Consider the following 26117-nt stretch of genomic DNA (forward strand, 5'->3'; position numbering starts at 1 on the left):
GAAAAGTTAGAAAGAGAAAAAAGCTCTTTCAGTGATCATGCCATCTGTTAAGCTGGCTACTGTGTCTATGGGAAGTGGTTGACACTGAACAAATTCCATGTATGGTGGAGACGAGAGAAGAGAAAGAGGTTATGCAAAACACAGATACAGTGCAATGGAATCATTGAATGTTCTTGTATTATAACCCTTATTGTAGTTATACTGCCACCATGATACCAGTGAAGCATTAAAACACTTTTAGAGATGTTAAACATACCTAAAACGTATTATTAGAAGATAGTATCCAGAAGTGTTGGGCAGTATATATGCCCTCAGTTGCAATTGAAGGATGTGTCTAAGAGATCATGTGCATACGGTTCTTGTTAAGTCAGACCGGATTCTCTGTTGTCTTTTCAAAGAGTGCACCCGTAGGAAATGGCCATGATAAGCCTAAAAAATACTTTAAAGCAGTGGTTCCCAACCTTTTGATTTCTGTGGACCCCCACTTTAACATTAATGGAACCCAGGGACCCCCACTGACTCATCATGGGAATCCAGGGACCCCCATCTGAGTCATTACTGGAAGCTGGGGACCTAATTTGTCAATATTTGTTAATATTTTTTAATTTTCTAGGCTCTCGCGGACCCCCTAAGAAGGCTTTGCGGACCCCCAGGGGTCCCCGGACCACAGGTCGGGAACCACTGCTTTAAAGAGTAAGTCGAGAGGTCCAAGTATTATAAGTATTAAAAACAAAGTGGTGTAAATCTATAGTGTTCCGTATAATGTAAGTATATTATCACAAAAAATGAATAGTCTGGAGAAAATTCACTGAGTATAGCATATCTACAGGACTGTAAGCCATAGTAGATAACAAAAAAACTAATGATTATGCTGGGTCAATAAATATGTCATAAAACCTGCCATAGCGGCGTTATTGTGCTAGTTGGGGACACCTAATTGTTCATGTAATTACCATGTGGTTAACAGAAACTGGAATGGAAAGAAAGTAAATATTAAGTATTTTTATTATGCCCATGCAGTAAAGGCCTTGATACTGAATTGTAAACAAAAAGTATCTTATATTAGTAGGCATTTCTAGATGTACGACACTAACAAGCGACATTTATCGACGATAGTGTATGGTAAAAACGCTGAAAAAGGAACCCAAAATTGCCAAGCAGGAGTAGAAAAAAGATGATAAATATAATTATATATTGCCCCGTTCTTCTGTTTGTAAACATGGGCATCAACAGATGTTAGTCATGACTACTGAGAGACTTCGGCAATTAGGTGGAACAAAAACAGTAGTCAGCAGCATGTATTGCTAAGCAAAGTAGAAAGGAAAGAGGTGTTAACCTCGTTTGTGTAGTCAACAGGCCCACCTAATTGACAATAACCTGAAAGGCTTTGAAAACAGAATAGTGCAAAAACGGTAGTTAGCGGCACGAGTTGCCGAGCAGTGACAGAGTGGAGAGAGGTGTTGCCCTCGTACCTCCGTCCTTACAATCAGTGTGCTCACCTGATTAGCAGTATCCTGTACCATCTAGAATGTAACAGTTGTGTTCGGTACGTGCGTGAGTGGGTGTGCCATTTATGTAAAATCAAAGTGATAGAAAGAGGACTAGCCAAAGGAAAGTAAAAGAAAAAGAATGGGCGCCATCTTACAGTGAATTAATTGGGTAAAACACAATGAAATTGGTGGTTTGTATTAAAAAATGTGAGAAAACATGGTGAGAAAATAATCTGATTGCATTCAAAAGGAAAATTACATTGAATTACTGAGCATGGGAAATATAATATTTAGATCAGAAAAGAAAGAGAAACAGCAGTCATGGTCAAAGACAAAAGATATCATTCAAGCGACAGATCATTCACAGATGGGAGGACCAAGCATTGATTTAGTCCATACATAAAGGCATATGTAACACAGACTAGCATGTATGTTCAATAGATGGGAGTTAATCCATATAATTCCTTATTGTTAGGCTTAATCTAAAAAAATGTTTTATGTAAAATGCATTAAGTGCATAGATTAGAAAGAAGATAGGAGAGACAATGTCGGCAATTGGTGCCATTAGATAAATAAAAACATGTAGGTCTTTTTCAATATTTTATCCCTCCTCCACCGCCATGAGCTTGATAATCAAATTACTTTCCAGATGTCTCAGGGTCAGTGCTCTATTACCGTCCTGTGGTAAGGTATTTATAGCTTCCATTCCATGTGCAGTAATTCCTAAGATTTCACGTTGTAGTGTGTCGCAAAAGGGTAGTTGGTGTTGTTTGTGCGGATAGCCCTTATGTGTTCTTGGATTCTCTCCTTCAGTGATCTGATGGTACTGCCAACATAGATATGGCTACATATACATATAAGGCAATGTACAACAAATTTGGTGTTACAGTTAATAAACTTGTGAATTTTATATGAAGTCTTGGTGTTGTATTGAAAGCTGACCATCTTATCTTTTATGTAACAACATATGCTGCAGTGGCCACACTTGTAGGAGCCGGAAAAACAAGAGTTGAAGACTTAGAGAAAGAACGAGAGGGGGTCACGACAAGATCGACTTCTCTCAATCAGAAGTATTAAAAAATCACCCACAGAATCTTGTTAATACACGGAATGAAATATCAATTGTAAAAACTAACCAATTTTCTGGACCTTACTCTGTATATCAAGCAAAATAAAATGTGCTCTAAACTATATAGAAAACCGACAACCTGCAATGCTTTATTGCATGCAAAGAGTTTTCATCCCACCTCACGAATTAGAGCTATCCCCTTTGGAGAAATCACTAGGATTAGATGAAATTGTAGTGACAACAATGTTTTGCTAAAAGAACTCAATCAAATGAAACAACGTTTCATACAAAGGGGATATCCCCAAAGTATTCTATGCAAAACTAGCAACAGAATCAACAATACCAAACGATCAGATTTTTTGACTACATCCAAAAAGGACAAAACATTCAGCAAATTATCTCTAATCACTTCCCACAGTGCATTAAGTCCACAGATCTATAAAATTTAACATAAACATTGGTCCTTCCTACTAGCAGATAATACTCTCAAAAAGGTTCTCACCAGTAGACCAAATATCACCTATAGCAGAGGTCGCACACTACGGGACTCTTTGTGTCATAGTTTTATACTACCTGACATCACGGATACATGGTTACCTAAACCACCAAATGGCCCCTACAAGTGTGGCCACTGCAGCATATGTTGTTACATAAAAGATAAGATGGTCAGCTTTCAATACAACACCAAGACTTCATATAAAATTCACAAGTTTATTAACTGTAACACCAAATTTGTTGTATATTGCCTTATATATTTATGTAGCCGTATCTATGTTGGCAGTACCATCAGATCACTGAAGGAGGGAATCCAGGAACACATAAGGGCTATCCGCACAAACACCAACTACCCTTTTGCTACACACTACACGGCCAATGTGAAATCTTAGGAATTACTGCACATAGAATAGATGCTGTAAATACCTTACCACGGGTTGGCAATGGAACACTGACCCTGAGACGTCTGGAAAGTAATTGGATTATCAAAATCAGGACGGTGGAGGAGGGATAAAATATTGAAAAAGACCTACATGTTTTTCTTTAACTAATGGCACCAATTGCCGACATTGTCTCTCTTACCTTCTTTCCAATATATGCACTTAATGCATTTTACATAAAAAATGTTTTTTTTAGATTAAGCCTAACAATGAGGAATTATATGGATTAACTCCCGTCTATTGACCATACATGCTAGTCTGTGCTTCATATGCCTTTATATATGGACTAAACCAGTGCTTGGTTCTCCTATCTGTAAATGATCTGTCGCTTGAATATATCTTTTTTCTTTGACCATGACTGCTGTTTTTGTTTCAGTTCTGATCTAAATTATTATATTTCCCATACTAAGGAATTCAATGTAATGCTCCTTTTGAATGTGATCAGATTATTTTCTCACCATGTTTTCTCACATTTTTCGGTACGAACCACCAATTTCATTGTGTTTTACCCAATTAGTTCACTGTAAGATGGCGCCCATTCTTTTTCTTTTACTTTCCTTTGGCCAGTCCTCTTTCTATCACTTTGATTTTACATAAATGGCACACCCACTCACGCACGTACCGAACGCGACCGTTACATTCTACATGGCACAGGATACTGCTAATCAGGTGAGCACGCTGACTGTACGAACAAAGGTACGAGGTCACACCTCTCTCAACTCTGTCACTGCTCGGCAACTTGTGTCGCTAACTACCTTTTTTGCACTATTCTGTTTTCGAAGCCTTTCAGGTTATTGTCAATTAGGTGGGCCTGTTGACTACACGAACGAGGTTAACACCTCTTTCCTTTCTACTTTGCTTAGCAATACATGCTGCTGACAACCGTTTTTGTTCTACCTTATTGCCGAAGCCTCTCAGTAGTAATGATTAACATCTGTTGATGCCCCTGTTTACAAACAGAAGAACGGGCAATATATATTTATATTTATCATCTTTTTTCTACTCCTGCGTGGCAATTTTGTGTTCCTTTTTTCAATGTTTTTACCATACGCTATTGCCGATAATGTTGGTTGTTAGCGTCTTACATCTAGAAATGCCTACTAATATAAGATACTTTTTTTAAACAATCCAGTATCAAGGCTTTACGGCATGGGCATAATAAAAATGCGTAATGTTTACTTTCTTTCCATTCCAATTTCTATTAACCACATGGTAATTACATGAACAATTAGGTGTTGCCAACTAGCACAATAGCTCCGCTATGGCACGTTGTATGACATATTTAATGACCCAGCATAATCATTCGTTTTTTTGTTATCTATTATGGCTTACAGTCCTGTAGATATGTTATACTCAGTGAATTTTCTCCAGACTCTTCATTTTTTGTGATAATATACTTACCTTTTATGGGACACTATAGATTTACACCACTTTGGCCCATATTTATACTTTTTGACGCTAAACTGCGCTAACGCAGTTTAGCGTCAAAAAATTTTGCGCCGTCTAACGCCATTCTGAAGCGCCATGCGGGCGCCGTATTTATGGAATGGCGTTAGCCGGCGCAAGCAGACCGGCGCTGCCTGGTGTGCGTGGAAAAAAACCACGTAGACCAGGCAGCGCCGGCGTTGGGCAAAAATGACGTTAGGGCGTCTTAAAATGGGGCAAGTCAGGTTGAGGCAAAAAAATCGTCTTAACCCGACTTGCGCCATTTTTTAACGACGCCCATCCCCCATCAACATGACTCCTATCATTGTAAAGATAGGAGTCATGCCCCCTTGCCCAATGGCCATGCCCAGGGGACTTCTGTCCCCTGGGCATGGTCATTGGGCATAGTGGCATGTAGGGGGGCACAAATCAGGCCCCCCTATGCCAAAAAAAAATATTTAAAAAAAATAAAAAAATACTTACCTGAACTTACCTGAATGTCCCTGGGGTGGGTCCCTCCAGCCTTGGGTGTCCTCCTGGGGTGGGCAAGGGTGGCAGGGGGGGTCCCTGGGGGCAGGGGAGGGCACTCTGGGCTCATTTTGAGCCCACTTGTCCCTTAACGCCATGCCTGACCCAGGCGTTAAAAAGCGGCGCAAATGCGCCGTTTTTAGCCACGCCCACTCCCGGGCGTCTCTTTTGCCCGGGAGTATAAATACCACGTAAAGACCTGGGAGTCATTTTTTAGACGGGAACGCCTCCCTTGCATATCATTAACGCAAGGAAGGGGTTCACGCTAAAAAATGACGCACATTCCGGGAACTTTGGCGCTATACGCCTCTAACGCCATAGTATAAATATGGCGTTAGTTGGCGTTAGTTTAGCGTCGAATTTGCGTCGAAAAAAACGACGCAAATTCGGCGCAAACGGAGTATAAATACGGCCCTTTGTTTTTAATACTTATAATACTTGGACCTCTCGACTTACTCTTTAGAGTATTTTTTAGGCTTATCATGGCCATTTCCTACGGATGCATTCTTTGAAAAGACAACAGAGAATCCGGTCTGACTTAACAATAACCGTATGCACAAGATCTCTTAGACACATCCTTCCATTGCAACTGAGGGCATATATACTGCCCAACACTTCTCAATACTATCTTCTAATAATACGTTTTAGGTATGTTTAACATCTCGAAAAGTGTTTTAATGCTTCACTGGTATCATGGTGGCAGTATAACTACAATAGGGGTTATAATACATGCACATTCAATGATTCCATTGCACTGTATCTGTGTCTTGCATAACCTCTTTCTCTTCTCTGGTCTCCACCATACACGAAATTTGTTCAGTATCAACCACTTTCCATAGACACAGTAGCCAGCTTGACAGATGGCATGATCACCACAAGAGCTTTTTTCTCTTTCTAACTTTTCACACTATATGATAAGAATCCCCTCCTACCATCTACAATGTTCTCATTGCCATCCTTTTTCTTGCCTATTTGATCTGCAGCCTTGAGAAAGTCAATCTGACGAAACACGTGTCAGCTGTTTTTGGATACATCAATGTTTAACAGGAATAAACTCCTATCAACTCCAATAACGTGTTTTTGGACTCTGAATTTACTCTTCCAGTTGGACGAATATTTCTGGACTACATCACTGTGCCCTGGTATACATTGACAGTTTTCAATTCTGATTGGCCTCCCAATCAGCATTTTGATACCCGGGGTGGTTGGGTGTTACACTAGGTTGGCACTCTCGCTATTCGTTTTTGCAAAGACTAAGGCCCATATTTATACTTTTTTAGCACCGCATTTGCGCCACTTTTTGACGCAAAAGCGGCGCAAACGTACATAATACAATCGTATTTTGTAAGTTTGTGCGGTTTTTGGGTAAAAAAGCGGCGCAAAAACAGCACTAAAAAAGTATAAATATGGGCCCAAGGATTTTTCCTCAAACCTTTATACAGACATTGAATTGGATATGCGAACTCCATAGCATCAACCACCTTGTCTGTTGTATTGTAGGTCCTAGATAATGTGGTTGCAGTTTTCTGGGACCTGCTCGGGTAATGTTACGAGTAGAGAACCATGCTAAATCTCCAATTTGTAATTTCATTTGGGTCTTGTGTTTAGCTAGCTTGTTTTTTGCTTTCCATTGGATGTCCTGTAAAATCTTTAATCATTCAGTGACGGAGGGGACTGGAAGGGTTCCTGGAAGATTACGGGGATGGGTGCCGGTGAGAAAATAAAATGGTGAGCACCCTAACCCTGAGTGGATCGAGTTATTATATGTGAGTTCTGCCAATGGTAAGGCCAAGTCCCTGTTAGTGAGGACAGGAGGCTCCTGAGTGTTGTTTCTAATGTCTGGTTAACTGTCTCCGTTTGACCTTCCATTTGAGGGTGGTAACCAGTGAATAGGGCCATTTCTATGCCAAGTCTAGAACAAAAGGCCTTGAGAATCCTGATGTGAATTAACCCCCACGATCAGAGATAATTTTCATGGGCAAGCCATGGAGTTTGATTATATGGTGTAGGACTAGAGTGCTTGAGTGGCACGAAATGTGCCATTTTTGACAAGAGGTCTACTACAGCTAACACAGTAGTATATTTGTTAGATTCTGGTAAGTCTGTAATGAAATCCATGCTGACTATGTGCCATGATTTAGAGGGAACTGGCAAGGGTTGGAGAAGACCAGCGGGAGCTAGATGTGAGGATTTGTTCCGAGCACAGGTCGGGCATGAATTTACATGGTCATAAAAATCTTGGTGCATGGATTTCCACCAAAATTTTCATTAAAAAGTTTTCTAAAGTCTTTTGTATATCTGGGTGTCCAGCCAGAGCAGAATCATGACTCCAGACTAGTACTTGATGCTGCAATTCCTGCATTAGAATGTACAATTTTTCTGCATGTAAGTAATAGTCCTGTTCAATCGTATTATATGGTTTTCTGAGCCACTGTTAAGGGGGGAGGTCATGAGATGCCATCTTGACATTATCCATAAAGGTATCTATTGTGGTTAGAGCTAGCACTTTGCCTGCAGGTATTATACTGGTAGGGCTACAATAACTAGCATCCTCTAGGTGCCCTATACGTGACAACATATCTTCTGAAGGTCCCCTGGTCTGTATGTGATATTAATATCAAAATTGCTGAAGAAGTGAAGCCAGCGCATTTTTCTAGGGGTCAAATCCTTGACTGAACTAAAGAACTGAAAATGTTTATGGTCAGTGTAGAAGGTGACAGTGTGCTTTGCTCCCAGCAAATTATGTCACTACTCAGTAAATGCTGTTTTAATAGCTAATAGTTCTCTTTCAGCAATGGTATAATTTTGTTCAGCTGAAAGGATTTTTTTTAGAATAAAAGGCTACAGGATGGAGATGCCTTGTTTGTGCTTGTTTTTGCGATAACACACCTCCCAGAACGAATTGAGAAGCATTAGCTTCAACATAAAATGGCTGCTCAGGATCTGGGTGGTGTATAATGGTAGCAGAGGTGAAACTTTTTTTGAGAGCTGTGAAGGCATGTTCCGCTGCTTGAGACCAGTAAAATGATTGTCCCTTCTTCAATAAGGTGTTTATAGGGACCACTATTTGTGAGAATTGTGGGATGAAGCGCTTATAAAAATTAGCGAAACCAAGGGTCTTTTGGACATTCTTGAAAGATGTAGGGGTCGTCCATGAAAGAATAGTGTCTACCTTTTTCCATGATAGGTAATCTGGGTAATAAGTGATATCCAAGGATCTCTATTGAGTCAGTGTTAAATGTCAATTTTTCTAATTTGGCATACCGGGAGTTATCACAAAGTTGTTGCAGATTGGCCCTAATGAGCTGAGCTTGTTCCTGCTTATTTTTAGAGAATATCATGATGGCATCTATAGAGACGACAGTGAAAACATTCTAGGAACTCATGTAATACGTTGATGATAAAGTATTGTAATGCCGCAGTGGTGTTGCAAAGCCCAAAGGGGTTCATGGTGTATCCAAACACACCAAACTTTGTCCAAAAGGCGATCTTCCATTCATCTACTTCCTTGACACGGATCAGATGATATGCACTGTGCAAGTCTAGCTTGGTGTAAATGGTGAACTCCCGGACTTGGTCCAACAGGACCGGTATCAGAGGCAAGGAGTAACGATTTTTGATGGTTGCTTTATTTAACGATTCTGTAATCAATACAAGCCCGCAAATCTCCAGATTTTTTTGCCGCGAAGAAAAGAGGCGATGAAATAGAAGTAGAATGTCTTATAATCTCCAAATGCAACAACTCATCCAAATACTTGCACAGATATTGATTCTAGGTTCTGTTAATGCATATATTCTAATACAAGGAACGACTGCTCCAGGAACTAGGTCTATCCGACAATCATAAACCCTATGGAGTGGCAACTGGGTTGCTTTCACTGGGTCAAAGACAATTGGGAAATCCTGATATTCTTCTAGTAGAATAGTGGGAGATGGGTCATTGGTTGCAGCACAATGTAGGAGTGTCACAGGACAGCAGGCTTCTTGATAGCATGTGTGGTCATTCAGATGGGGGAGTCCAAGGTGACTGTTCAAGAAACCCAGTAAATTTTAGGATTATGGCATTCTAGACAGTTATACCAAAAATAACGCTAAAGGTGGGGGTATCAATTAAGACAGTCTGTATCTTCTGTATGACCATTGTCACATACTGTGGTTAACGGATTAGTGTGAAACCGAATAAGGCCAAGGCTGAGACATCAACTGCCCTAACGGGTGTGGGTACTGCCTTGGTAACATGTGACACTCCCAGCTGGCTGCTAGGGCCAGATCAAGGAAGTTGCCTGTAGTACCTGAGTCTATGAGCACTGGCAGACTATGGTGGTCATTATGACATCGGCGGTACAAAATGCCTACCACTGCGGTGCCGGACATCAAAATACCGCCATCTGTCTGCCATATTATGAGCACTGCCGGACTTCCACCACAAGAAGTGTGGAAATCTGGCAGTGCTCATGGAGGTGGACAGTGGTAAGGTGGTGCTGCTACCACCAGCACCGCCTCGCCAGTAGAACACCGCCAGCTGTATTATGACAATTCAGCTTGTGGGGCGCTGCTGGCGGTAGCAGCACCCCTCCTCGTTCAAGGTAAGTCAGGCTTCCGAGAGGGGGGGTGGGGGGATGGGGGGTGTTGTGTGTGTGTGTCTGAGTGTGTGCATGAATGTGTGAGTGAGTGTGTGAACGTGTCTGTGTGTATTGTGTTGTTTGCGTGGTTGTATGTGTGTTAGTGAATGCATCTAAGAATGGTGAAGTGAGTGCGTGTCTGCATGGCAGTGTGATCGTTGTAAGAATGTGTGTGAGCATGTCTGGATGTATGCGTGTATGAATGCGTGTATGCCAGTGTGTGTATGAATGTGTGTATGCCAGTGTGAGTGATTGGGTGTATGTGTCGTGCGTGTCTGTGGGTGTGTGCGTGTATGGGGGAGAGGGGTGTGTGTCTGAGGATTGGAGGGGTGGAGGTGTGTGTGAGGATCGGAGGGTGTGGGTGTGTCTGTGAGGATTGGAAGGAGTGGGGGGTGTTTGGATGGAGGGGAGGTGTCAGGTGAGTGTTGGGTGGTGAGGTAGCCGCCTACCAGTGACAGGGTAGCAATTCCCTGTCACCGGTAGGGCCTACAGCCATGGTTTTCGTGGTGTTGCTAACACCATGGAAACCATGGTGGTAGGCAGGCTCATAATGCCGCCGATGGTATTATGCCAGCCACCGGACTGGAGATACACATCTCCAACACGGCGGCTCATACTGCCATGGCGGTATGAGTGGAGAAGTGGCGGGTTGGCTGCAGCCAACCCGCCAATCTAATAATGTGGCGGTGTGTACCGCCAGCCTATTGGCAGTCATACCGCCACATTAACACTCACCGCCGGGGTCATAATGACCCCCTTTGTCTATTCTGAGGTGATAGAATGAGGGTTACTCTAATGGTCAGGTTTCTAGGTACACGGTTTAGGACACTAGTCAAGTATTGTGAGATCTGGTAAAGGGACCCTCTCGGAGAGGCAATCTCATTTCTCTCCAAGATCATTAGTTTTCCTGCTGCAGTTCGGGAACACTCAAACTAGCAACAGCTTTTTTCTTTTTAGGTTTAACTGTGCAGCCTCGTGGAAAGTGACCGGATTTACCACAATATAGACACAGACTGGCCTTATGGCACCATGCCTTCTCTCCAATAGATAAAGAGCTTCTAACGCCCCCAATGTTCAAGAAACCCAGTAAATTTTAGGATTATGGCATTCTAGACAGTTATACCAAAAATAACGCTAAAGGTGGGGGTATCAATTAAGACAGTCTGTATCTTCTGTATGACCATTGTCACATACTGTGGTTAACGGATTAGTGTGAAACCGAATAAGGCCAAGGCTGAGACATCAACTGCCCTAACGGGTGTGGGTACTGCCTTGGTAACATGTGACACTCCCAGCTGGCTGCTAGGGCCAGATCAAGGAAGTTGCCTGTAGTACCTGAGTCTATGAGCACTGGCAGACTATGGTGGTCATTATGACATCGGCGGTACAAAATGCCTACCACTGCGGTGCCGGACATCAAAATACCGCCATCTGTCTGCCATATTATGAGCACTGCCGGACTTCCACCACAAGAAGTGTGGAAATCTGGCAGTGCTCATGGAGGTGGACAGTGGTAAGGTGGTGCTGCTACCACCAGCACCGCCTCGCCAGTAGAACACCGCCAGCTGTATTATGACAATTCAGCTTGTGGGGCGCTGCTGGCGGTAGCAGCACCCCTCCTCGTTCAAGGTAAGTCAGGCTTCCGAGAGGGGGGGTGGGGGGATGGGGGGTGTTGTGTGTGTGTGTCTGAGTGTGTGCATGAATGTGTGAGTGAGTGTGTGAACGTGTCTGTGTGTATTGTGTTGTTTGCGTGGTTGTATGTGTGTTAGTGAATGCATCTAAGAATGGTGAAGTGAGTGCGTGTCTGCATGGCAGTGTGATCGTTGTAAGAATGTGTGTGAGCATGTCTGGATGTATGCGTGTATGAATGCGTGTATGCCAGTGTGTGTATGAATGTGTGTATGCCAGTGTGAGTGATTGGGTGTATGTGTCGTGCGTGTCTGTGGGTGTGTGCGTGTATGGGGGAGAGGGGTGTGTGTCTGAGGATTGGAGGGGTGGAGGTGTGTGTGAGGATCGGAGGGTGTGGGTGTGTCTGTGAGGATTGGAGGGAGTGGGGGGTGTTTGGATGGAGGGGAGGTGTCAGGTGAGTGTTGGGTGGTGAGGTAGCCGCCTACCAGTGACAGGGTAGCAATTCCCTGTCACCGGTAGGGCCTACAGCCATGGTTTTCGTGGTGTTGCTAACACCATGGAAACCATGGTGGTAGGCAGGCTCATAATGCCGCCGATGGTATTATGCCAGCCACCGGACTGGAGATACACATCTCCAACACGGCGGCTCATACTGCCATGGCGGTATGAGTGGAGAAGTGGCGGGTTGGCTGCAGCCAACCCGCCAATCTAATAATGTGGCGGTGTGTACCGCCAGCCTATTGGCAGTCATACCGCCACATTAACACTCACCGCCGGGGTCATAATGACCCCCTTTGTCTATTCTGAGGTGATAGAATGAGGGTTACTCTAATGGTCAGGTTTCTAGGTACACGGTTTAGGACACTAGTCAAGTATTGTGAGATCTGGTAAAGGGACCCTCTCGGAGAGGCAATCTCATTTCTCTCCAAGATCATTAGTTTTCCTGCTGCAGTTCGGGAACACTCAAACTAGCAACAGCTTTTTTCTTTTTAGGTTTAACTGTGCAGCCTCGTGGAAAGTGACCGGATTTACCACAATATAGACACAGACTGGCCTTATGGCACCATGCCTTCTCTCCAATAGATAAAGAGCTTCTAACGCCCCCAATTTGCATGGGTTCTGGCTCCTGTGCTTTTTCTTTGATTTCTTTTTTATCTGTTTTTAAAACAACTACCCTTGGTTCACTCCGAGGATGTTCAAATTACCTTTCCCCTAACCGATGATCTAGTCTCAATACTAAATTAATAAATTCAGCTCAATCTTCTAGTAATTCAACGATATGGGCTAAACTATCTTTTAAATCATCCCTCAGGCCTCTGTAAAAAAGTGAGGAAATTGTTTTTCAGCCATTCTAGTCTCAGTAATTAACCAATTCAAAGTAGTAATGTAAGAGAGGAGGTCCTTGGACCCTTGTCGTAAATGTAATAATTTTTTATCACAATACTGGATAAAAAAACATTTAGCAAACAGTTGCGTTTGGGCTGCCTTAATGGCGGCAAAATGATATAGGACTGGATAATTGTTTTTGATAAGTGGAATACACCAATTGGCGGAAACACCACCAAAATAGGAAACTACAAAAGCTACCATAGCAGCATCAGATGCCAATATTTGATATTTACACATAAAATGCAATTGGCATTGGCTCATGAAAGCAGCAAAGTGAGAACTATCCCCAGTGAATTTTTCTGGGTTGGCTAACGGCACAGATGTCGGAGTGGTTGCTGTTATATGTAGATTGTGGTCAGAGGGATTAGCAGGAGTGGAAGTGGAGGGTTGAGTACCAACATTTGGGAGAATATTAATGGGCCTTGGACCTGAGGGATCCCTCCATTGCGTGAAGGATGTGGCACGTGTTAGAGTCTCCCTGAGCTCTTGATTCTCTGTTCATAATTTCAGAACTTGTTCCTGTAAATCTTGTACTATAACTGCTAACTGCTCAGTAGGGGTTAAATGATCTGAATTAGTTACAGACTTGTGATCCATGATGACCTCGTCTGCAAGGGAACTTTAAGGTTGTGGCTTGGCTTTTTGTTTTGTGCGAGCCACTCACCTGAATTCCAGCCGTTCTGATGGGGTGATGACAATTCCCCAATCCCGGTGAGAACTAATGTGACCACGATGAAGAGTACATTGCCCTCTCGCAAGTCCTCAAGGGGAGGGGGTTTTGGGAAGAGAAAAAGAGAAAATACCAGGTTCAGCTTTGTGGACTGCAGAATTGGACTGCTGGACCCTGGACTGTGTGTCTTGTTGGGCATCAGGACTTCTTATTTCTCAAAATACTGGGTTCTTTTGTTTTTTTAGGGTTCTGGACTGCAAAAGAATTACTTCATTAATACATTGAACTTGCATAATCTATTTTACATTGTATAATGTCAGTTAATGTTGACACATTGTGCATACATTTCTATATGGCTGAACAAGGCTCTTCCTCTTTTTACAATACTTTCACAGTCTCTGAAACAATGTCCAAACTCAAAAACAATCAACTTGACTAAAGGGCTTATTGTGTTCGGGCGTAATGTCTTGCCAATAATAGTTCTGATAAACTTGCTCTATTTCCAATCTCCTAATTTTCAGGGGAGCGCTTGTTGAAGGAAATATGTTGTTCAATCAATCAGTATTTGTAAAGCGTGGCTCCTCACCCGTTAGGGTCTCAAGGTGTTGGGGGGGGGGGGGAGGAGGGCCCTCATCCAAAAAGCCATGTCTTGAGGTTCTTCCTGAAGATAGTGAATGACGGGCTTTGTCTGAGGTGCAGGGGGAGGTTGTTCCAGCTTTTCGCTGTTGTGTAGGTAAAGGATCGTCCTCCGGCGGTAGTTTTGTGGACGCGAGGAATAGTGGCCAGTGCTTTCTGGGCGTAACGGAGGGATCTGACGGGGGTGTGGAATGAGATGGAGTGGTTAAGGTAGGCTGGTCTGGTGTTGTGTATGGCCTTGTACCTGTGGGTGAGAAGCTTGAAGGTGATTCGCTGGATGAATTGAAGTTTTTTGATGTTCCTAGTTGAGGTGCAGGCATAGAGGGCGTTGCCGTAGTCGAGCATTCTCTTGACTAAGGCATGGGTGACTGTCCTGTGACAGTCTGTTGGGATCCATCTGAAGATCTTCCTGAGTTTGCTGAGTGTGTGCCAGCAGGAGGAGGTGACAGTGTTTACCTGGCGGGTCATAGATAGGGAGGAGTCGAGGATGATTCCTAAGTTGCGGGTGTGCTTGGTTGACGCGGGGGGGCGCTAAGGGATGTAGGCCACCAAGAGTCGTCCCAAGCTGAAGTGGCGTTTCCGAAGATGATGAGCTCCGTCTTCTCGAAGTTGAGCTTGAGGCAGCTTTCTCTCATCCAGGTGGCAACGGCTTCCATTCCTGCTTGAAAGTTTTATTTTGGCCGTGTATGGGTCTAAGGTGAGGGAAATGATGAGTTGTGTGTCATCAGCACATGACACGATGTTCATACCGTGGCTTCTGACGATGGCAGCAAGAGGGGCCATGTATAAGTTAAACAGTATTGGACTCAGTGAGGATCCTTGGGGCACTTTGCAGTTGACTCCTGTGGGTCTGGAGGTGTATGGCGGGAGTTTGATCCTCCCGGAAAGGAAGGAGTGGATCCATTCCAGGGCTCTTCTGTGGTTTCCTATGTCGTGGAGTCTGGTGCGCAGAGTGCTGTGGGAGACCATGTCGAAAGCTGCTGAGAGGTCGAGGAGTATGAGTGCTGCGGTGTGGCTGCGGTCTAAGAGTAATCGGATGTCATAGGTGGCTGCCAGGAGTGCTATCTCTGTGCTGTGATTGCTGCGGAAACCGGACTGGGAGCTGTCCAGTGAGTTGTTGGCCTCAATGAAATTCCGTAGTTGTGCGTTGATTGCTGTCTCCAGTATTTTGGCAGGGTTGGGTAGCAGCGAGATGGGACAGAAATTCTTTAGTTCTGATGGGTCGGCTGAATGTTTCTTCAAGAGAAGGCGTATTTCGGCATGTTTCCAGTCCTCAGAGAAGATGCCCGTGCTGATGGAGCAGTTGATTGTGGTATAAAGCTCTGGGTGATGGATGCACTGGCTCTGATGAATATGTGGTGCGGGCAGGGTTACGAGGGCGCTCCGGAGTGGGTGCTTTTCATGATGTTGACTGTTTCCTCTGTGGTGAGCATGGACCAGTTGTGGATGGTCTATGCGGGTTCTGGAGGAGGTGGGTCGGTCGCAGGTACTGGTGCCAGGTGACAGAAAGCTGTTGTAGCTGTCCCAGATCTTGTGGTGGAAAAAGAGTTTGTTGCAGAGGTCCTGTCACGGGGGATGTTGGTGGCCTAGGAGGGGGGATCTGTGAATTTGTTGATGACTGAGAAGAGTTCCTTCAAATTGTGTGCGGAGGAGTTGATGCGCTCCCGGAGTGCGTCCTTCCTTGTGTTTTTGATTTGTCATTGGTGGTGTCACGTAGGCTCTCATTATCTTAATGAGACTACTGGATTTTGAGCAGCAAGATCCTCCACAATGTGGGGGACTGAGTCTGACCCACGGTGGATGATGCTTGTCACTCCAAATTCGGGTTTTGCTCCGGCTAACTAGCCGTGCCTCATCTCTCCCAAATGGCAGAGACAATTGGGCAGCCGAGCTCATGACATATCAGTACTTCTCAGGGAAGTCGAGGTCACTCAGGTCACAACCGGTTCTCTCATACACAATGCGGTCTCTTATATAAATGACAGTAAAGGCAGTATAAGTTTTGAAGATTGGTTTAATAAAACAACTGCATTTTGGATAGCAAAGCGTGAGCTGCAATAACCAGAACTACACAACACAGTAATATTAAAATAGTGACTATGAGAGTGAAACACAAGAATAAGGCTATCATGGTGCCACTATTTTATTCTCTCTCTAAGTTATATTTTGAGCACAGCTCTAAGCCTGCCTTTCAGGTCCCCCCGGGAGGACATCAACCCTCATACCTGAGCAAAGGCCTGTAATCTGCATCAGCATCTGCAACGGCGCATTCAGCATACAGTTGCGGTTCCCTGGCTGGAATCTCCCTCTTGATGTGTACTAGGACTAGAAAGCGTTTTTATAACTAACACGCAGATGTTCTAAGAAAATGTCCCTGCGTAAGGATGTGTATTTTCTACGAATGCTGGAGACTAAACTTCTCCCATGCTTACCGGCAATGTACCAGACTGTAGCCTTGACTGAAGCACAGGGCGATAAAGAATGCATTATTTGAGAACACAGTGCTGAACTAAGCTAAACAGTGTGATAGAAGAAATTAAAACAAGACCGTAAAAACTGGTTATTGTAAAATAACAGTGCAAAGCTGAATAAAATATATCTAAGGCAAAGTGCACAGCGGCCTAGTATGTTAAACTAACGTGCATGGAGCTATACATAAAATGGCTACTCAACACCCTCCCCTTGTCGGTAGAAAGTGGTTCAAGCCAAAGCTAAAAATACCCTAACCTAAAATATGTGTAAAACCCTACTTAATTTTTACAAGTTAAGAGGACGCACAAGCATATTACTTGACAATTTAGAAATGAGCATGCGGTTCAGAGCCGAATTCAAATTGAAATGTCAATTTAGAACAGTTCTGTATCAACCACAATTCATGGAAAGCAGGAGATCTTCCACTTCGGCAGATGACAGAACCGGTAAATCCACGCCAAAAACGACTATCGAGCAGGTGTGTTCCATAGCCCCAGTATCTACTAAGGCGGCATCCCGTGCAGTGCCCATTAACGAGTGGAAATTAACTTCCTCCAGGAAAGGTAGCTCGTAATCAGCTTCTCTCAGCAAACGCAGCCGCAGTGCGGATGTCCGGTAATGAACCCTCAATGAGAACATCAACAGATCAGCCTCAATCACTGAGGGGCATTGCTGTGAAAGACAAACTGCCAGTGCATGTTCAAAAGAGCACCAACGGCACCGAAACATGGGCTGCACAGAATCCAAAACTGGTCTGAATGACAAAGACCAGACCAAATGTTCCAGGAGTGTTGCTCCAAACTGCTGCATCATGCGTTCATGACACAGCTGCACTGATGGGAGCGCCTTCATTTGTCCTTGTTGCGGGGACAGCCATTGCGGAAAAACACCAGCAAAATGCCGGTTAATAAAGCCAAAGTTATTGGAAATCCCCCAAAAATACTTCCTAAAATGGAGTGAATAGCTGAAGGTATCAAACCGAATATAGAGGAGAAGGTGTGAACAAAACCAATACCAACAGCTTTGAAAAAATGTGCTACTCCAGCCGTGCTGGATGCATTAAATATACATCCCACGAGTTAATGAGTGAAATGGGGTGTAATGACAGGGGAATAATGGCGCTCAGGAAACTAATTGGCCAAATAACATATTAGGGGTTGCCTACACAAGGGAAAACACCCATCCCTTCAAGGTTCAAATGAACCCAACAATACTTCACATGACATGCGGCCCCCCTCACCCAAAGTATTCTTATCACAAATCAAGTAAGTCAAAACTCAAGTGAGTAAAGTTCAAAAGAAACGCAATCTGAAATTCCACGCCAGTCTTTATAAAGTCCAATCCAGTCCAGAAGTTTATTGGATCATATCTTCAAATTTACAGCATTCTTCATGGAAATACACTCCGAGCCAACACGTGTTTCGTCATGGGAAAGTTCTTTAGTCCCAACGACTTCTTCAGGGCTCAAGTCAAATGTCAAATGAAATGTTAGTAGAAATTCAAAATTGCTTCAAACGATCTGTAATAATCTTAATATGGCTTATCAGTGCACCAACATATATCAAAATCCTTGGTTTTCATGTGCTCTGTAATTACGAGCTGTGTATTCCAAATCTGCATAAATCATAAACGAACCAGGAACATTGTTTCCAAGCTACGGAAACACTTCGTCCCACGAGTTCACCAAAGTATATTGGAAAGTTTGTATTTAACAGGGACTGTATTCCTGCCGACGACCTTGCCACTTAAAGTGCGTAGGTCTCGCGTGCAGATGTAAGGGCCACATGCTTCTGAAGCAATAAAGCCTTGAGTCTACTCAACTTGTCAAAATTCACCTTGGAAGTAGCAATATGAGGCCAGATGTCAGCTACCTCCCTTAATTTAGTGGGGGGAAACAACACGTTCCCGCAGCATGTAACAACCTTAGAGACCGAAACAACGTAAACTATTCCGGCCCGCATGCCACAAAAGTCTTCACTATTGAGAAGGACGTAGCTGCCGTTTGAAAGCACCTGGAACGTGCTTTTAATCATGGGGACTGGAACTCCCTTCAGGTAGCAAGCCATGTTTGCAACCGAGGCATTACACTCCCCATGCAAGGACAGCTGCTTACAAATCATCGAATGGCTGACTGAAGTCTCACATTCACTACAGCTAGGAATGACCTCTTTCATGCCATTGAGGCATTTGTACGAAAAGGGAAGCTCCCACACCTCATGGATGTAACTATCTCTCAACTTTTCATATCTGCCTACCAGAACGTGTTTCAAACAAGAAGTGAATTGTAATGTTAAAATAGGCAGATTAAAAACCCTGTGTATTAACCACTCTGCTGAAGGAATCTCAGCCACGGTAAAAGGCAGTCTTTCTATCTTTTCAATGTTAAGCATGACATAAGTCGCTTCTTTCTTAGCCATTAGTTATTGTTGCCACGTCAAATTAAAGGAAAAAAATATTTCCCTGGCACTGATGTGCTGCCACGGAACGCGACCCACCTTCAATGTCTGAAGTTTCCAACCCAACTGCATAATGGACCTGGTCTAACTCTGTCCGTGATATAAAGAAGACATCTCAGATCGTATATTGTCTATAGCAGAAGAAACAATGTTGTTAATTGTATATATCTGGTCGGACAACGTGTGAATCCCATTATCCACAACAGCTAATGCCTTTTTCAAATTTTCCTGGTCCATTTGCCTTAACCGGGCTGCAGCCTCTTGTTGGGAAAGTTTCCATATTTCATTGTATACTTCATACAAGAAACGCTTCCTACGTATTATCTTGGGGTCTGACAAGAAATCTTGTAAGTCAGTGTTGTTAGACAAGAGATTGAGGTGCGCTTTAACCGCATCAAGTGAGGACGATTTTAGCCACTGTTGGCACAATTTTCCTACACTATATGTTGTAATTATGTCAGCATGTCCTGGTGATATATAGCGAGGGTCTGGCCTACTCCTCCGGAAACCCCCCCGAGGAGGTGACAAAACGTTGATGACACCCGTTGGTATCTATGGGCCACAATAACCACCCGCCTGGACGTGTCAGTGAAACATTAAACGTACCATTCTGGACCCACTCATGAAGCTCGTGTATGGTTGCTTTTGTGTATTTTTGCCAATTGCCAAATTTTGCAGGGGCAGGTATACTGGGCATGTTTAATTCTCTAATTGTTGCTAAGCCTAAACAACTTGTTTGTTGCACTGTTTCATTTAAAAAGATAATTTGAACAGGGATGAGACATGCTCTAAACAATGTTTCTGTACCCTTTGTCTGCCAATTTTTTGTTGCCCAAACACTTTTAAAATCAATATATTTGGAACAATATTCATAACCTTCAATTGATAACCGGGAAACAAAAGATTCCTAATATATGAATTTCGTGTTGGTCAATAACATATGTATGTTCTGAGTTGGAGTTACTTTAAAGTAATATAACTCAGCATTTTTTTGACGATGCCCAGAAAAATACGCAAACTTTTCAGTAAAAGTTTTTGAACTCTGTTGTGGTGGAGTTGGACAATGTTCCCATTGTGTGTAATTAAATATCATTTTGGGACTACTCGCTCTAATGCATGAAGTGGTGCTCATAATAATTATAGCAAAACATATCACCATAATTTTCTTTAAACTGGTAAACATCTTCGTCTTCATAGACAGTATAATATTGCAATTCTGTCATCATAGAATCAACTGTTTTCACATCCCAATCTTCAGACACAATGCCTGGTATGACTATATCATTCATAGATAACTTTAACACATACGGTATTTGAATGATTTCAGTGGGACCATATATATCAAACATAATTTTGTCCCAAACAATCCCATCAGGAATTGGCACTGCGGAAATGTTCACAAAGGATAAGTCTCTTCGGACCTTATGTGATGAAAAATGTGGTTTCAAAACCTCCTCCACCTGTTCAACTGCTGATCTCTCGGGAAGAAAATGACCATGTATCAACAAGAAAAAGGTAATAACAAAACCAATCCAAAGCAGAAAGGCTAGTCAAAGAAAGCCATACATAGTTCCATGGAAAAACGAAATATGTGTCTTTAAGCCAATGTATTAGCTTGCGTGCACCTGACAGGTCAGCTGTCGAAGAGGCAAATGAGTCCGATAGACCGTCTTTGAAGTCGGCAAAGTAACCAGAGGCAGTTTGTGCAAATGGCGTAGCCGTGGTCAATGGTGGACTTGGTGTTTCTTGGGGTGGTACACTGTAGACAGCACCATCCGTCTGGTGAATAGTCGTGGTGACTTGATCAAAGGTTTCTAAATTGCTTGTTGTTAGTGGAACTAATGCAAGATCATCATCCACTCTTCCCAAGCTCGGAGAGGTATCAGTGTTGGTATAAACAACTTGAAGCGGAACTTCTTCTCCAGTAGTGAGGGATTCAGGAACTACTGGATGCTCCTCTTGGTCAGCTGTGCAGAATCGGCCACATGTTGTAGTTTGACATTGTCAATTGAAACAAAACGATTTTCTTTGGCACCTGGCAATGGTGGTAGAATAACAGTTCTGGTACCATGTATCCCCAGTACAGGGACTGGTGCCCGATAAGAAGGGCCAAATTCTTTTTGCACTGCAACCTTTTCACGTACAAGATCCCCAACCCCGGGAATCCAGCCGGTAGATGTTACAGGCACATCCTTAATTCCTGTTGAGGCAGCACTTTTAGAAGAGTTATCCTCACGGAACTGTTGGAATTCCTGTAAAACAGTGACTCAATCATTTATGTCAAAAGGTGTTTCTGCTGCCTCCACGCCAGGACCATCAAGATCCGGAACAAACATTTGAGTTCCGAACAGGCACTTATATGAAGTATGACCCCCCAGGGACCTTCTAGGCAGGTTATTTAGTGCTCTCTGAACTCCATACAGGTGGGTTAGCCAACTACGGCCCGTACCTAAGACTCTGGCTGTTAAGGATTGCTTTAAATCGCAGTTCATTCACTCCACGACACTACTTCCCTCGGGATGAAATGGAGACGAGTACTGCAGTTAGACCCCCAATGAAGCCATGGTGTCCCTGACTGCCCTTGAGGCGAAAGCAGGGCCCTGGCCCGAATGGAACGCCGCAACGGTATATGTACTGATAAAGACTCGCAAATCTTTAATAACAGTCCGAGCATCAGCCGAGCGTTGTGGCCACACCCACACAAATCTGGAGCATGAATCTACAGCGACTAATATGTATTTGTATGCACTGTCAGGTGTTAGTGGACCGCAATGGTCCAAGTACACACACTGTAACGGTCTATTGGAAATCAAGAGTGGTGTCTGTGGCAGGCGCTTGGCCGTTAAAACTTTAATTTGTTGACAGATGTCACAACAAAGGACATACTGCTTAATCTCTTTGTAGAGACCGGGCCACCAATAATGGACCTGTAAGAGTGAAATTGTAGCCGCCAGACCAGCATGTGCAGATGCCACCCCTGCATGCGCTGCTTTGATCAATTGTGGTCTTATATCTTTGTTAGGGATGTCACGCACGCCTACGCCTGGAATTTTAACTTCAGCGTTCAGCATACCTCCCATATAGTATTGATATTTGTTAGGGAATCCTTAAGGATAAGGCGTACCATCAAAAGTAGCTTTTATGGCAGCCAAACTGTCTGTGTCTGGTTTGGAACTCGAACGAGTCACAGCAGCTACAGTGGCTACTGCCACTGCTGACTTTGCGGCTTCATCTGCCAAAGTATTTCCAGCAACGTATATTCCAACGCGCTGGTGTCCAAGTGTATGCACAACATGGACTTTCGGTAGCGTCTCTTTCAAGTCTGCTATCTTCCCCCACAGGAGTCTGTGTTTTATGGTGTTGCCTTTGGAATCTCTGAACCCATTCTGACGCCAGTAATGCAGATATTCATTAAAGGACTGGACACAGTAATATGAATCACAAACAATCAGTGTGGAGTGCGCTGGATCCGTATGTTCTAGTGCCATCAGCAGAGCTTTTAGCTCAGCCAATTGTGCTGTACAATCCCCTAAGGTCTGTGTGTAGGCATGTAGGGGACAGAATTTCTCCTCCTCCATATAGCCGCTTACGACTGCGCAAGCAGCAGAATATTGATGTTTAGTTCCAATCGCTGGTTGCGCAGAGCCATCGGTGTACATGACTCTATGATATTGATCAATAGGCAAGGTATTCACTGGAACTGGATATTCTACTTCATATTGTAAAAATTCTTGAGTTTGTAACTTTGGATCGAAAATGTAGTCTACATCAGTGGCTGTTAGAGACGTAGCCCATTGTATCCAACGTGGATGAAGTGCTTTTGCGTTCGGAGAGCTAGCTTTTGTCACAGCCTCTAGGGCTGGAATTAGAGAAACAGCAATGATGCGTTTCCCTTGGGCAAGAGGTCTATCTTTAACAACAGCCATCTGTACAGCAGTGAGAATTTTCTCCGTCGGTGCAAAGCGTTGTTCAGCAGCTGAATACAAATGTGATTTGTATGCAATCGGGACTGTCTCACCTTCAATAAATGTTACATAGGTGAAACCGATGGCCCCAGCTATTACAATGATGACCAAATGTGTTTTGTTGTCCCTTGTGTGTGAATGTTTTGCTTCTAGCATGTCTGTCTGCAATTCTCGAAGAGTGCCTGTATGTTCAACTGTCCAGAATTTACTTGAAAAATCGGGACGTATTAAGTCATATAAAAGTTTTATGCGTGTTGCATAATCAGGAATGTATGTTCTGCCAAAATTTAGAAAACCCAACAACAATTGAATTTTTTTTTTCGTATTCGGTGGTTGTAATTGTGCACATTTTTCTAAAAATTGTGGCGCACGGCTTTTCCCTTCACTCGACAGCTCATATCCCAGGAACAGGACGCTGAGGAAGGCAATTTTTTATTTTTTAAAGTTAAATTTGTAGCAAAGTTCGGCAAACCCTACAACAATGCGGGCTACCCGTCTTAAATGTTGTAGTAACTCGTCATCTGTGAGATATATATCATCCACATATGACAATGCTTCAGGGTCTATCTCGTGTAAAATAGCAGTCACACAAGCCGCAAACAGTCCTGGGCTGTTCTTGTACCCCTGGGGCAAACAACAGAATTTTTTCTGAGAGCCTAATGCGCTAAAACGTGTTAAGTCCCTGCTTTCAGGCGCTATATTCTGGCAGAAGAACCCATTCGAGATGTCTAAAGTTGTTTTGTATTTTTTCCGCACTATGTTGCTCATTAGTGCAGTGCTATGTGAGTTTTGTATAGCATATGTACGTGTATGTCCGTTTAAATGTCTGTAGTCTAAGACTATTCTGTATGAATGGTCCGGCTTAGCTACAGGAAGTAAAGGGTTATTCATCGGTGAGACACAGGGTTCAATCACACCCTGGTATTCTAATAATTGTCTAAGTATTTCTCTCACCGGTGCCCTTGCTTCATGTTTTATGGAATACTGCAGTTGTGGCTGAGGTTCACTTTTAATAGGAATGACATGGTAGGGAGAGTCCTAATCCCACTCCACGTGATTTCTATATAACGCGGGTGCTTGTGCTATAGCCCATTCTATAGAATAGGACTCGGCGAGTTCCTCCGGAACAAGTGGCGAGAAAGAAGGTTTAATGACCTCTTCTCCATATGGGCAGGTGCGGACGAAATCAGGTGGCCAATGTTGTTCAGCCAACAAGATATCATATACTTTAACTACACGGTCCCAAAAGATTGCGTGTATCGTGTGTTCAATGTCTCCTTCTAATTATAGTGTTACTTTGTACACCCTATCAGGCTTGGAGACACGCATGTCCGCTGTTTCTACTTGTATAAAGTCATCAGTTGCTTTCACCTCCAGATGGTCTAGAAGATCCCGGCGAACTATTGTGACCTCTCCTGCGCTGTCTAGCAGTGCTAGAGCCCAATTCTTGTTCTTCAAGAGCACCCTCTTCCTGTGTGGCATGTCGAACTAAGACTGCTGCCACCTTTTTCTTTTTAGATTGTTGTTTTTGTTGTACTGGTTTCTCTTCCTTTTTAACAGAAACCTCCGAAGAGCGTTGTGATTCCTGTCTCGGTTTCACGTACTCTGTTCTTCGCTCTGATCGCCCACCTCTCTCATTTCTTTTTTCCGATGAGTCCTGAAAGGAACGAGATTGGCGTGTATCAGTATATTGATATCTATCAGGCGTTTTTATATTCTCTCTATTCCTGAGATTATATATATTCTGTGGGGTCTCCATACGCAGGGATTCTCCCCTTTCCTTTTTAGGTGTTTGTTGCTTTTTATCCCAGCATTTCTTATTACCCTCAGGTTGTTGCTTAGTATTATCTTTATTAATTTTACCCTGAAATTTAGGTTTTTGTGGTCTAGCCCCTAGGCTATCTCGACCGATACTTGTAAGGAAATGCCTCCTTGGCATGGTTACCCCCTGACTTTTTGCCTTTGCTGATGCTATGTTTTGATTTGAAAGTGTGCTGAGGCCTGCTAACCAGGCCCCAGCACCAGTGTTCTTTCCCTAACCTGTACTTTTGTTTCACAATTGGCACACCCTGGTATCCAGGTAAGTCCCTTGTAACTGGTACCCCTGGTACCAAGGGCCCTGATGCCAGGGAGGTCTCTAAGGGCTACAGCATATCTTGTGCCACCCTGGGGACCCCTCACTCAGCACAGACACACTGCTTGCCAGCTTGTGTGTGCTGGTGAGGACAAAACGAGTAAGTCGACATGGCACTCCCCTCAGGGTGCCATGCCAACCTCACACTGCCTATGCAGTATAGATAAGTCACCCCTCTAGCAGGCCTTACAGCCCTAAGGCAGGGTGCACGATACCATAGGTGAGGGCACCAGTGCATGAGCACTGTGCCCCTTCAGTGTCTAAGAAAAACCTTAGACATTGTAAGTGCAGGGTAGCCATAAGAGTATATGGTCTGGGAGTCTGTCAAACACGAACTCCACAGCACCATAATGGCTACACTGAAAACTGGGAAGTTTGGTATCAAACTTCTCAGCACAATAAATGCACACTGATGCCAGTGTACATTTTATTGTAAAATACACCCCAGAGGGCACCTTAGAGGTGCCCCCTAAAACCTTAACCAACTACCCGTGTAGGCTGACTGGTTTTAGCAGCCTGCCACACTCGAGACATGTTGCTGGCCACATGGGGAGAGTGCCTTTGTCACTCTGTGGCTAGTAACAAAGCCTGCACTGGGTGGAGATGCTATCACCTCCCCCAGGCAGGAGCTGTAACACTTGGAGGTGAGCCTCAAAGGCTCACCCCCTTTGTTCCAGCACCACAGGGCACTCCAGCT

At 43.7% G+C, this 26117-nt stretch overlaps 1 long non-coding RNA gene across 1 annotated transcript in view; it reads left to right on the forward strand.

Moving 5' to 3' along the window:
• Window positions 1-4097: 4097 nt before the first annotated feature.
• The window catches only part of LOC138297444 (uncharacterized), a 28064-nt gene continuing 6044 nt past the window's right edge, over window positions 4098-26117 (forward strand). Inside the window, exon 1 of the long non-coding RNA XR_011204109.1 lies at window positions 4098-4163. This is a non-coding gene — a long non-coding RNA (uncharacterized lncRNA). The remainder of the gene's footprint in view (window positions 4164-26117) is intronic.

Source organism: Pleurodeles waltl, chromosome 5, assembly GCF_031143425.1.
Source record: "Pleurodeles waltl isolate 20211129_DDA chromosome 5, aPleWal1.hap1.20221129, whole genome shotgun sequence".
NCBI classification, from domain to species: Eukaryota; Metazoa; Chordata; class Amphibia; order Caudata; family Salamandridae; genus Pleurodeles; species Pleurodeles waltl.